Source organism: Aptenodytes patagonicus, chromosome 11, assembly GCF_965638725.1.
Source record: "Aptenodytes patagonicus chromosome 11, bAptPat1.pri.cur, whole genome shotgun sequence".
Lineage (NCBI taxonomy): Eukaryota > Metazoa > Chordata > Aves > Sphenisciformes > Spheniscidae > Aptenodytes > Aptenodytes patagonicus.
Window position 1 is genome coordinate 17,822,652 of NC_134959.1, and position 11,415 is coordinate 17,834,066.

At 37.1% G+C, this 11,415-nt stretch overlaps 1 long non-coding RNA gene across 1 annotated transcript; it reads right to left on the reverse strand.

Moving 5' to 3' along the window:
- Positions 1 to 6,989: 6,989 nt before the first annotated feature.
- Positions 6,990 to 10,816, reverse strand: LOC143165472 (uncharacterized). The gene is made up of 3 exons (XR_012996260.1): positions 10,760 to 10,816; positions 8,451 to 8,498; positions 6,990 to 7,309 (listed from the first exon to the last, which is right to left on the reverse strand). It is a non-coding gene; the product is annotated as an uncharacterized LOC143165472 (long non-coding RNA).
- Between the last annotated feature and the right edge of the window lie 599 nt (positions 10,817 to 11,415).

An 11,415-nucleotide genomic window follows, 5' to 3' on the forward strand; every position in this document is an offset into this window, starting at 1 on the left:
ACTTTCCCACAAGAGTGAGTGACATAATTCTAAAAATGCTTTCTTAAAATGGCAATTTATTAATAATGGCCTTATGCATACACAATTACTGTGCAGCCTATTTTTGTGACATATCAGGAGTAAAGCAAGCCCATAAACCCCAGAATTTTCTTTTAATTTATTCTTTAGTATTCAGACACTGAATATGTTTCATTGTCTTCTTTTTATTTGAGACCGGTGAGTTGATCAGATAAGCTCTGATTCATGATATTGGACTATAGCAGTCATCTTCCTTTAACACGCAGGGCACAGCTTCGTGTACGAACTGGATACCTGATTCTGCAGCTCTGTGTCATCATGATGCTGACCAAGTAGATGAGGAAAGCCAGCCTGAACTGTGCTTTCAAAGTCTAGTCAAATAAATCTGATATTTAATCAATTTAGTTTATTATTTAAAGGAAGGTGCTAGTAGCTGCTCACCTCAGGTTTAGGTCTTGTGTGTGCTATTTTTATGCACGTGAGTGATCTCATCTATGGAAAAGAGTGAATTAACTATAAATAAATTTCACTGCAATAAGTTAATATGTATAACTGCTCCTAGCACCACATGTAATATTCTAACACCAGAAAATACAGCCACGGGCAAATGAGTTGAAAATCTAGACCAACTATAAATATAAGATACTTTGAATTCAAAATCAAGTTGATTAAATGCAAATTCCAAGAACATTTACCAGAAGTTTTCACGAAAACTAAATCCAATTCTTGTGACTACTATATCAAATCAGTTCTAATTCCTACAAACCTCTATTTGAATATTTCTATACCACGTTACCTTGCCTTCTTCCTTACATAAATAAATCCCCTAAAGTCCCTCATTATTATTTTACCAGAATGACTCCAAGTAGAGTATTTGCATGTGTTGAAGAACTGACTTTTAAGGACAGATTTCTCCAGTAAAGTAATATGGACCTCAATAAAGTGAGAGAGCTCCCAAAATATTTAGCAATGGTTATTTTTAAGACCCGTCTGACTTTCATGGACAGGTTTTATCATGTGTGATTTCCATTCCATTTTCTTCATCTCTGTTATAGCATAAAATTTCATCAAGTGTAAATGTCAGATCTTTTCTTTATTATTTGCTAATGTCATAAAAAGCTGAATTGTTTGCTTTGTTAAAGGGCTTACTGAGCATTGACTTTTCTTTATTTGTATTTTACTACCAAAAATGTTTAAAAAAATAAAATAATAATAAAAAATCCCATCTGAAATGGGATTTAAATAACAGAGCAAGGTTTGCCATTATCATAAATGTATAAAGTGCTTTGTGAGTAATAAAACGGATCATGGATTCTGGATAATTCAAACTGAAATGTTATGTTCAGTATCAAGATTAGATTACATTAATGTAGTTCATTTTAAATGGTTTAAAGGCCATCAGATGCATGTGAAAAGAATCTGTATCATAACTTAGAATAAATAGACTGAGACATTTGTTTATAATGTCAGTGCTAAACAAATCTATTACTACCTTTCTGCATGTAACATTATGTTACCACTGTTATTAAACAAGCAGAGCATGAAGATAAATTATAGCTTTAATTATAAACATTACCTTCGCATATTTATTAATTTAAAATGAAACAATGTTCACTAACCTTGGGTTATTTATATTTGCTAACATTTTAATTAACTTTGGTTTATTTATGTAACTTCTTTACTGCTGCTGGACATACATAGCCACTTAACTTGTGTAATCTAATTTATCATACTACATATTATCCAGGAAATCATACAATGCTGTTATGGCTAGTTTTGCTATAAGATACATATTAAAAAAACAGAGTTAATGACTGATGGGAACCCCCTTTAAGCTCACTCTTAGATATAAACTCCAGCCTTGCTTTTTTTTTTTTTTTTTAAATTACACCCATCTATCCAAGATGCCAGCCATAATTCAAAGAAAGAAAACCCTGCTTACCCTGAAATGATTCCATTTGACAATATGCCCTTGATTCAATATTGCTAGCGTTCATTCTTAAAGTGATTTGGGGAGAAAAGAGTCCTTGAAGGACTCCATGTTTATTATAGCTCAATAATGAGCAGATAATGGGTTATATGGAGGAATTAAGGTCATAATACAGTCTGAAAATTTTCTTTGCCTAGTTGAAGCATATCAGAGGAAGAGAAACTGCTGAAGTTTCAAATCCCTGGATGAGTTTCAAATCCTTCCGACTTCCAGCTAGAAAAGAGGAAAACAAGCTTAACAGTGAAATTCTTACTGCTGCCTTACAATGAACCTCTTTATAACTCCCATCAGCCAAACTTAGCTAAAGTCAAAATAAGACTCAGCTGACTTCAATAGCAACTCTATTGGGCCCACCTGCCAAAATCTGATTGAGGCGGAGGGACAGCCTTACACAGCAGCTCTCACAGCATGGGCATTGTCTATCCCTAATCCTGATGACCCAATAAAAGGCAGTTATACCAGCATTTGCCTTAGGATAGAGGCTTATGTATGGCTGGTGAAGTGGACAAGAGGCTGAAGGCATTCGCACACAAATGCTTTTAAAACTCATGTTAAATTCTGCTGTTAAATATTGGCTTATACTTATATGGATTCTCTTTGTCCCACATATCTGTGAGAAAATTTGTTTAATGTTGTCTCTAGTTTAAATATTAAAAAAAGTATTCAGAACTTATCATATTTTGTATAATTAAAGTTTTATAAAATAAATTTTATAATGAAAATGCATTAAGTATCTTTAATACAAAAAAAATCTTTGAATAAGAAATGCCTTTAAATTTAAGTAAATAACATAAATATTTTTATTGTATTCCTCCCTCCAATGCCAGAGTTGCCCTAGTAACCATGAGTCAGAGACACTAAAAGGAACCAGCTAAACAGGCCTTAGTGTGGAATGAAATAGTAATAAATTTTTAATATTAAGCAGAAAGCTTAAATTAAGTTTAATAAAGGATTTACACGCTGTGATCCTTATCTTTATTACGCTACAGCATCATATATTCTGAATAACTGGGAAGCTCAATATATCCCATTTTCTACGTGTTACCACATTCGGACCCAATTCTGCAAAATTTTACTTGCAAAAATGCTGAAGATGACTTGAAATCAGCGTGACCTGTGTTGGGATTCAGCCAACATTCAAAGAGAAGCTACTGGTGTCCTTCCCACCGCAACCATGTGCACGTTATTAGCAAAACAGTGGTTTTTAGCACTCTGGTCAAGACCTATCACATCTGAAATGAAATAAATAGAAGGAAGTCCAGATCACTCCATCCCTTTTAATATTAGAATAGCGGAAGAAAATATGGGTTATTTTTTGAAGTCTTTCTAAGTGGAACAAAAGAGTTGGACATTGTGGACAGTTCCCCAAAATTTCAGTTCCCCAGCCATAACGTAGCTAACTGACCATATGTCCAAGATTTCCTGTTCTTTTAGGAAATTAACTTTTTTTTTACTGTGATTGCAAAAAAAAGGATTATGCTGTTTTAATAGGTGTCTTAATTACAAATAAATGAGCCCAAATGTTGTCATTTTCCTACTACATTTTCCAAAGCCAAAACTCTATCTCTGGCTTTATCTAGGACCATCTAAACTTCTGTGTCCTTAAATAATATATACCATACTGAGTTGCAGTCCTAGCAATGACAAAAAATACCCTTATTAATTGTAAGCTGCCCCTTTTTCAAAACCTTATCAGTAATCCCATCTAAGAGCAGTTGAAACTCTTTAGTGAGATCACATGTTAATTTCTGATAATCATCACTAAAACTGTCTAATTATTCCAACTCATTATTCATTATGACGACTGAAACCTCCTTTATCAACTCTTTTGACCTCTATGGTTTTATTATTCTTTAAATCATTTACAGCATGTCTCTTGCCATAGCTGAAATTGTAATTAACCTTAGCGATACCATCAAACATTTTATCAAGTTCTTCATCCAAAACTTTGGAAAAGGTTGAGAGTAGTAGGCAGAACTAAAAATAAAATGTTCTCAGTGGTGGACCTTGTTCATCCAAAATTTGTCATGAAATAATGATGTAAAATTAAGGTCATACACGAATGATAAAGTAAGAATCATCATTCTTCCTTTAGAAGAATATTGTCTTAGTTTCTGCATAAGAAGACAGTATTTTTAATGATATCCAATTAAACTCAATAAACCAATTAGCATTAACTCTCAGGGTAATTACATCTCTGGGCTTGACAAAGATCATACTTCAACCAACATGCTAGCAGAGCTTAGAGACTAAATAAATGTGTGGTTTACCTCGCAAGGTCATCTCCCTGATGTTATTATCACTGACAAAGGAGTCAGCACTGCAAGGGCAGAGCAAGGTGGCAAATGTGCACACTTGTCTGATCGTGCTTTTGCCCAATTTTCTTGATAGGCCAGAAACATCTCCTGGCAAAACTTAGCAAAACTCTGCACCGTTCTCGCCCTTCTTAACAAAAATGGAGGAGAAAAGCAATCTAGCCATGCAGAAATTAAAATAGGAAGTGCCAAGATGATGCAATTTTACTTTGTATATGCTGGAAAGGCTGGCAGAGCAGAAACAAAAGCCATCCACGCGTGGTGTACCTGGGGAGATGCTGCAACTGTAAGACTCTTGTATCTGCTTTAGAAATGGTGAGTTATGAAATGGTGAGTTATGCAATTCTTGGGCTGTATTTCCCAGCAATTCTATTCCTGTGCAAATATCTTACAGAAGGGCAAAAGGCCAAATCAAAATCTTTCATTCAAAAACAAATTCTGCAAAGTTTATAATACCATCTTAAAACATCTCAGAAAATGCTTGAAGATAGAACAACTATTGATTTCACTGAGTCTAGTTACTGTTTCAAACACAAGCATATTCTTTAGATTTTTATTTAGTTTAGATTTTGCAGAATCAGTCTCCTACTAATCCAAATATGCAAAATTTTATTAGGAAAAGACAAGGAAAAAGAATGATCTTATTTTGATCCATTTTTTCGGGTGGATGGAAACCCACAAGAATGATTTACTACACATTATGACGCTTCCTGCCGATGTCAACGGATGTCTCAAAATGCAAAACTGAAAAAGGTGGTATATATTTATTATTATGATGTATACAATAAATTTATTTCTGATTTGATTCTAAATTGATGCCCAATTTAGTTACATTTTCTTAACTAGTTCACTTTTCCCTAATACCTTCACTTGTTTACATCAAGAAACCTTAGGAAAAGAATTTGAGAAGAGATAATACTAATTCTGCTGTGACACATTTAATATTGTGCCAGATTTGACAGCTAAAAAACCCTATTTCCAGCATGTTTCTTTCCATTGAATCTTAACTACAGGATTTGATTAAAGATTTTTAAAGTTACATTTGAACTTCAACGGTGAACGCTGCCTATTTGGGAAAATAGAAAAGTGATGAAGTGGCGCTCATGCTTGTGAACAGGGCTAAATCCTGCTCTGAAATACGGCAAGCACCGATTTCAAAGGCTGTTGCCTTTTCCCTGACTCCAATGAGAGCATCCCCAGGGGCACAACCGGCTGCTTTTGAGGAGGAAAGGGGGATAACTGCACCTCAGCACCTTCCACGCGGGTCTCCTGCTGTTTCCTTTAGTGGCAGCTGATACAAATAAATACGAGAAGCAGCAGATCACCTTTGTAGGTAGGTGGGATGACTTGCAGGACTCGCTCAGACCAGACAGTCCGAAGGTTCAGGGTTTGTATTCAACACATGGGAGCCACGCCTGGGTGGCTGGGACTCCAGCAAACTTCTTTTTCAGTTTCACAGCACATATCCGAGATGTTGTTCCATGGATGTTGTGTATATAATCTTAATAACACACCAATTTAATCAAGTCTGCCACAGTACCTTTGCTATCATTTAATTGACTGTGGTTTATATCTTGCATATTTAATAGTTATGTGATTTATCCACTTAACCAAAAAAAGACAAATATTAACAAATGTTATACTGTGAACTCAAATTATATATGATGGTTTTATTTCTCTGGATTTTTTATTGTACTAAATAAAGCTCATAAGCTGAATCTGTGGAGGAAAAAAAAAGTTCCTAATTATGCCTTTCCAGTCTCTTACAAGGAAATTGAAGCATCATTGCTGATACAGCTAAAAAAGATCCTGTTACGTCCCACTCATCCTTAGCACCAGGTCTTTTTCTAGTAGCAGGTGATCTTTTGCTCTCCCCCTTTTTCCTCCAGGTTAACTGCATTCAGCATTTGTCCGAAAGGCTGCAACACGTCTCATGACATTTCATAAGCTTTATAAATTCCATTTTTCCTTTACTTGTTTCCTCTGGTAGTTTTAAATCAGTTTATCTCTCCCACAGAGCAGAGGTCCTGACCTGACATGGACCTTTGACCGTCACAGTGCTAACAGAAGAGCTCACTTATCAGATCTGAGTGCCTTGGAAACCCAAAGACAGCTGGCACTTACTGAGAATGGGAGGTTAGTAAAATTAATGATGTTGTACTGAAACGCACAAGGTAAATATTTTGATATGTTAGAAGAGCATATATACCCATAAACCTCATCCATATGGACACCGCACATGAGTGGGGGCTGAGCTGGAAAGGGAGAAGCAATACTGAGTGCCAAAAAGTGGTTGCTTCCTCTCCAAAAAAAGTTTTGTTTTTTCCTCCCACATTTCTATTTTCTATAATTGAGTTTTAAAATAAAAGGGAGGTCACTCTGCTTGTCCTTGGGCTTCCTGGAAAATTATTGAAAGTCAGAGATATGTGGAAGATACCATGACCTCTTCTGCACACTCCATGAAGGGGCAGCCAGGTGAAATGCTTAACTCAATTTGTCATCTAACTTACGACAAACACTTGAATTAAATAAAATATTTTGGGGATATCTCTAAAATGAAATTTTGATATCAAATGCTAAGCAGAGGTAGACGTTATTTTAGCTAACATATCAGTTTGCTCATTTTCAAGAAAATTAGTGAGGAAACAGATGCATTTTTTGCATAGAAAAAAAAGAACAACCAGAATTTAGGGTTTATTTAAGATCTTATAAAAGCAAAGAATACATAGCATGAATGATGTTTTCCTCAGAAATTCACCCAAATTTTCACCACTGGAGAAAAAAGAACTGGAATATCTGCGGAACAACCCCTATTTTAATTGTAGCTCTATACGGGTTCAAGTTTGCTATTGCTGCCACGATGTTCATGTTTGCTAAAATGTTTTCTGGGTATCTGAAGAAAATTCCTGGATAATTATGTAATCTTGAGAAATTTAAGAGGGAGAATTCACCGCCCTCAAAATTAGATCGCTCTCAGGAAATGTATCTGGAATGACAAAAGAGAATTAATTTGTAGTTTGATGGAGTAAATTTCAAGGTTTAAGTTAGGTAATCAGTCTTACTCACTTGATTTGAAATTTCATATTCCTGCCTTCGTCCACCATCTCTAGGTCTGTGGTGGGGCCAAGACAAGGAAACACCTTTTCGGGTTTGGATTTAGAGCTGGGGAAGTGCACCTATGGTCAGACTCTGCACAGCCCCATCCCAGCAGGGATGCACTGAAAACTGGAATATCCATTATTCAGCAGGGAAAATGGACCTCGGATATAAGGGTCACATTTCTCTTCACATTCCTGGGGCTTCCTCATGTACACATATATGAAGAGTGACACAGTTATCTGGATAGCAAGTAAGCCGCTTCCTAAAAGTTGTGAAATATCTGTAGCTAATGTAATTGCGAGCAGAGCAGAGGCCACTGAGTCTCACCCAATAATCCATCCAAGTAGTTTGCATTTGTACCAGGAGATACGCTGTGGTTTAAGGATGTTAAAGAATGGACAGACTACTGGATCCTTGTTAATCATTTCTGCTGTTTAATTATCCTTATAATATCCTGCTGAGAAGTAACACCTCAGCTGTGCTTGAATTCCGCTCGCTTTAAGAAGAAAAATTAAGCTAAACTTGCACTGCTTAGCAGAAAGAAGGAGAGAAGGGGAGAGAAGAAAATACTGAGGGGAGATCAGGCAGCAGTCTTCAAAAGTTTATAGAAGGCATTGGGGCAGAGGAAAGGAATCATGCCTGATGGTTACGGCGGGGAGCACCGGGCTGCCTGCGCAGCAGAGGCTCTGGGCAGCCCCTTGAGGAGTGGAAGGTGCAACGGCTCTCCCTGCTGAGGTTTTTCAGGACAGGTTCAAAACATCTGTCAGAAAAAAAACCCCTTGGTATAGTCTGCTCCATTTCCCTCGGTAGCTGGAGCAGGTGACCATTTGAGGAGTCCTTCCAACATAAACTTACACCGTTCTTTATTTTGAATCTTGATGTTCATTTTCCACCTATTGCATTATGACTTGTGTTTGTTTGCTGGATTCATGAGCACCGTAGTGTCAGGTCTCCGTTTCTAATACATACCCATACCCACATTTTATTTTAAGATTTTCCATTCATCATGTAGATGCAGCATGTCTTACCTTAGGCTAGTCTTACCAAAAATGCAGTCTTCACTTTCATGAACAGTCCTAGTAACGTCAATGGGAAAATGTATATGAGTAGGAATACCCAAACAGGTTCTTTGTTCTTAAATCTTGATTATTCTAGTGAAAACTAGCTTGACACATAATACAAGTGGTGCTATTAACATGTTAACAGTAATATTAATATTACTGGTGCAGTTGTTACGATCCTGAAGGTTTCAACAGTTTTTCAACAATGGATTATTTTTTTTTCCCCACCAAAAGAATATAATTCAACACAATAACTTGCCATTTATAAACAAGTTGTGCACATACTTGAGTGAGAATTTACCATTTCCCTAAACACAGAAAAAAAATCAGGCCCTGGATTTGTTAAATGTAATGGCAGTTTTGCCATGGGCTTCAGTAAAAATAAATAAATAATCAGGATTTCAGTCCAGTCCTTACACGTCCATTCTGCTTTTCCTTCTTGCTTTTGTAATTAAGCATGCTCAATACAGTTCATATTATTTTTACAAATCAATCTTTCATTGGCGCTATTCTACAGAAATGGACTAATTGCAATTTAGAACATAAATCATGAGAGCATAAATAAGACAGCTTTTCTTTTTCCCCCACTTGTTCCATCTTCAGGTTTGACTTTGATTGGAGTGGGATTGCCAGCAGCATTGGACAGTTTACAAACTGTCCCCAAAATCCTGAATTATGTGTTTCTTGCCGAGTCTATGCCCCACAGGATCCGCCAAGCAGGCATCACACTAATCCAGTATTGAACTATTCAAGCATGCGGGAGTTCGAGCTGTCAAGAACTGTAAGAATCATATACAAGAAACCCAGCTTTTCTCTCTTTTTCTTGCCCAGCTCATATATGTAACTACATTTATCAATATGTTATGTGTTCATCTCACCACTAGCCTCTTTTGATTTCTTGCTTTGAAGAAGTCACTATAATCAATCTAACCCAATCTAAACAGTTTAAGGAGTCTCATATGTTCACTTCAGAAGGAGCTTCCGTTTTACGACTTTACAATTCACGCAAAAATCTGAATGCAGGGGTAGGTAGCTGAAATGGGACAAATCCCAAAGTGGTCACAGACTTTCACTGAATCCTGAATGGTTCTTCAGAATAGATATCTGAGCCTCTCTTTTCCCCCCTTATCTGCAAACATTCTCAGTATGGCCTCAGAAATCAGTGGATAGTTTGACAGTTACGAATTTACACACACCATTAACCCCCCCAATTTCCCCGCCCCAAGTTTAAAGACAGAGGGGAAGAAATGGGCTCATCCCATTGGGCTCAGTGGGATTGCTTGGCTGAGAGCGGTGCTCCTGCTCAGGCTCACTCTGTTGCTGAACGGTTTCCAAATGAAACAGCACGATTTGGTTTAAATACAGGGTTTGGCTTGGCTTTAAGGATACTATATGAAATTCTGAGCCACTCTTCAGAAATGCCTTGACACAGATTCACTCCTAGATTACACGGTGTAATTGACCCTGTGTTTCTGAGAAAGGTCTTTGAGAAGGAAGGAAAAAAAAAAAGCCCTGGATTTTTGGTCATGCTCAGTGTGGAGATCGACTGTTGCGTACAACCCAAAAAAGTTTAAGAAAAGCAGATCAAGAAGGCAAACATTCCTCAGAGTCGTTATGTGACCCCATGAATGGAAAAGATCCCAGCTTGAGCTCTCTGTTCCAAAGTGGGCAATATCTGTTTCAAGAAAATGTTTTTATCATTTATTATGTCATAAGCAAAAGAGTAAAATAAACTGTTTATTATCGTGTATAAAATGCTTTTGACCAGCCAACTGAAAAACTAATTTCATTTTCTCATTACACTGCCTCGGGCATCCTTTAACGTCAATTTTTATTACAGACAAAGAAGGGAAATTAAAATGATCAGTTACAGTGGAAGAAAAAACATTTGTTTCAGAATTTTAAAAATGAACCTGCTAATCATTCTTGGTAATTACCATTAATTTTGCAAGAAATGGAAGAGAGGTCCTAGGGATCTGTATTTTAATGCCCCAGAAGGAACTCTCCTGTGTGGAAGTATTAAGGTTTCTAAGAAAACTTGAAACAGTAAAACCAGGAGCCTCTGCAGAGACTGCTAGGTCTCAGTGCACTGGAACAGGGAAGTTAGTTATATAGATGCTCCCTAAAGGAGAATTAGAGGCATTTTTCTTGCTTCTAGGTGGAATTTATTGTTCTCCTTTGGGTACGATTAAACCAGCTTCACCAGCACAGTCACATGCCTTAACATCTTTTATACTGCTAAAGTGCATCAGATTGCAACAGTTTTATGGACTTACCAAACAAGACAAGAAAATGCCCACAAGGGAGGTCACTCAGAGCCCCCCCGCCCTCCCAACGGGTCATCTCAGCCCTTTCCCTCCACAGAGGAGCCGGCTTGAGCAATCCCAGACTGAAAGTAGGCCCCGTGGTGATCCCTGAAAGAGACACAGGAAAAAAAATTAAAAAATAAATCTGCACTTACCAGTAGCCCAGTAACTCATTTTGTACTGTGGCTTTTCACCAGGTGTGAAGGCCTTTTCGGGATATGCAGCCAGGAAAGCGATAAGTAGCAAGACTGAAACAGTTGACATAAGATAAGTATTTACCATTTTGTGATTTTTTTTTTTAGGGTTTTTTTTTTTTTTTTAGTTTTTTTGTTGAAAGATTCAGAGTGCTATCGAGCTCATCACCATGCAGTGCCTGGCAGAGCCTATAGCAAAACATATAATTATCTGGTTCTTGCAAGATCTTCCATGTGCTTCAGCTACTGGGGGACTGGCAGCAGGGAGGACCTTCATGGATGTAACGTCAACTGCGCAATGATACCAAAAGTGATGCGCTTCTTACAAGGAGCTTCTGCCATAAACTCTACCAAAGCAACATGTTCCAACAAGACAATAACACAATAAGACATTTCATAAGAAAAGAGAATGTCACATCTTTTTGTGTAACA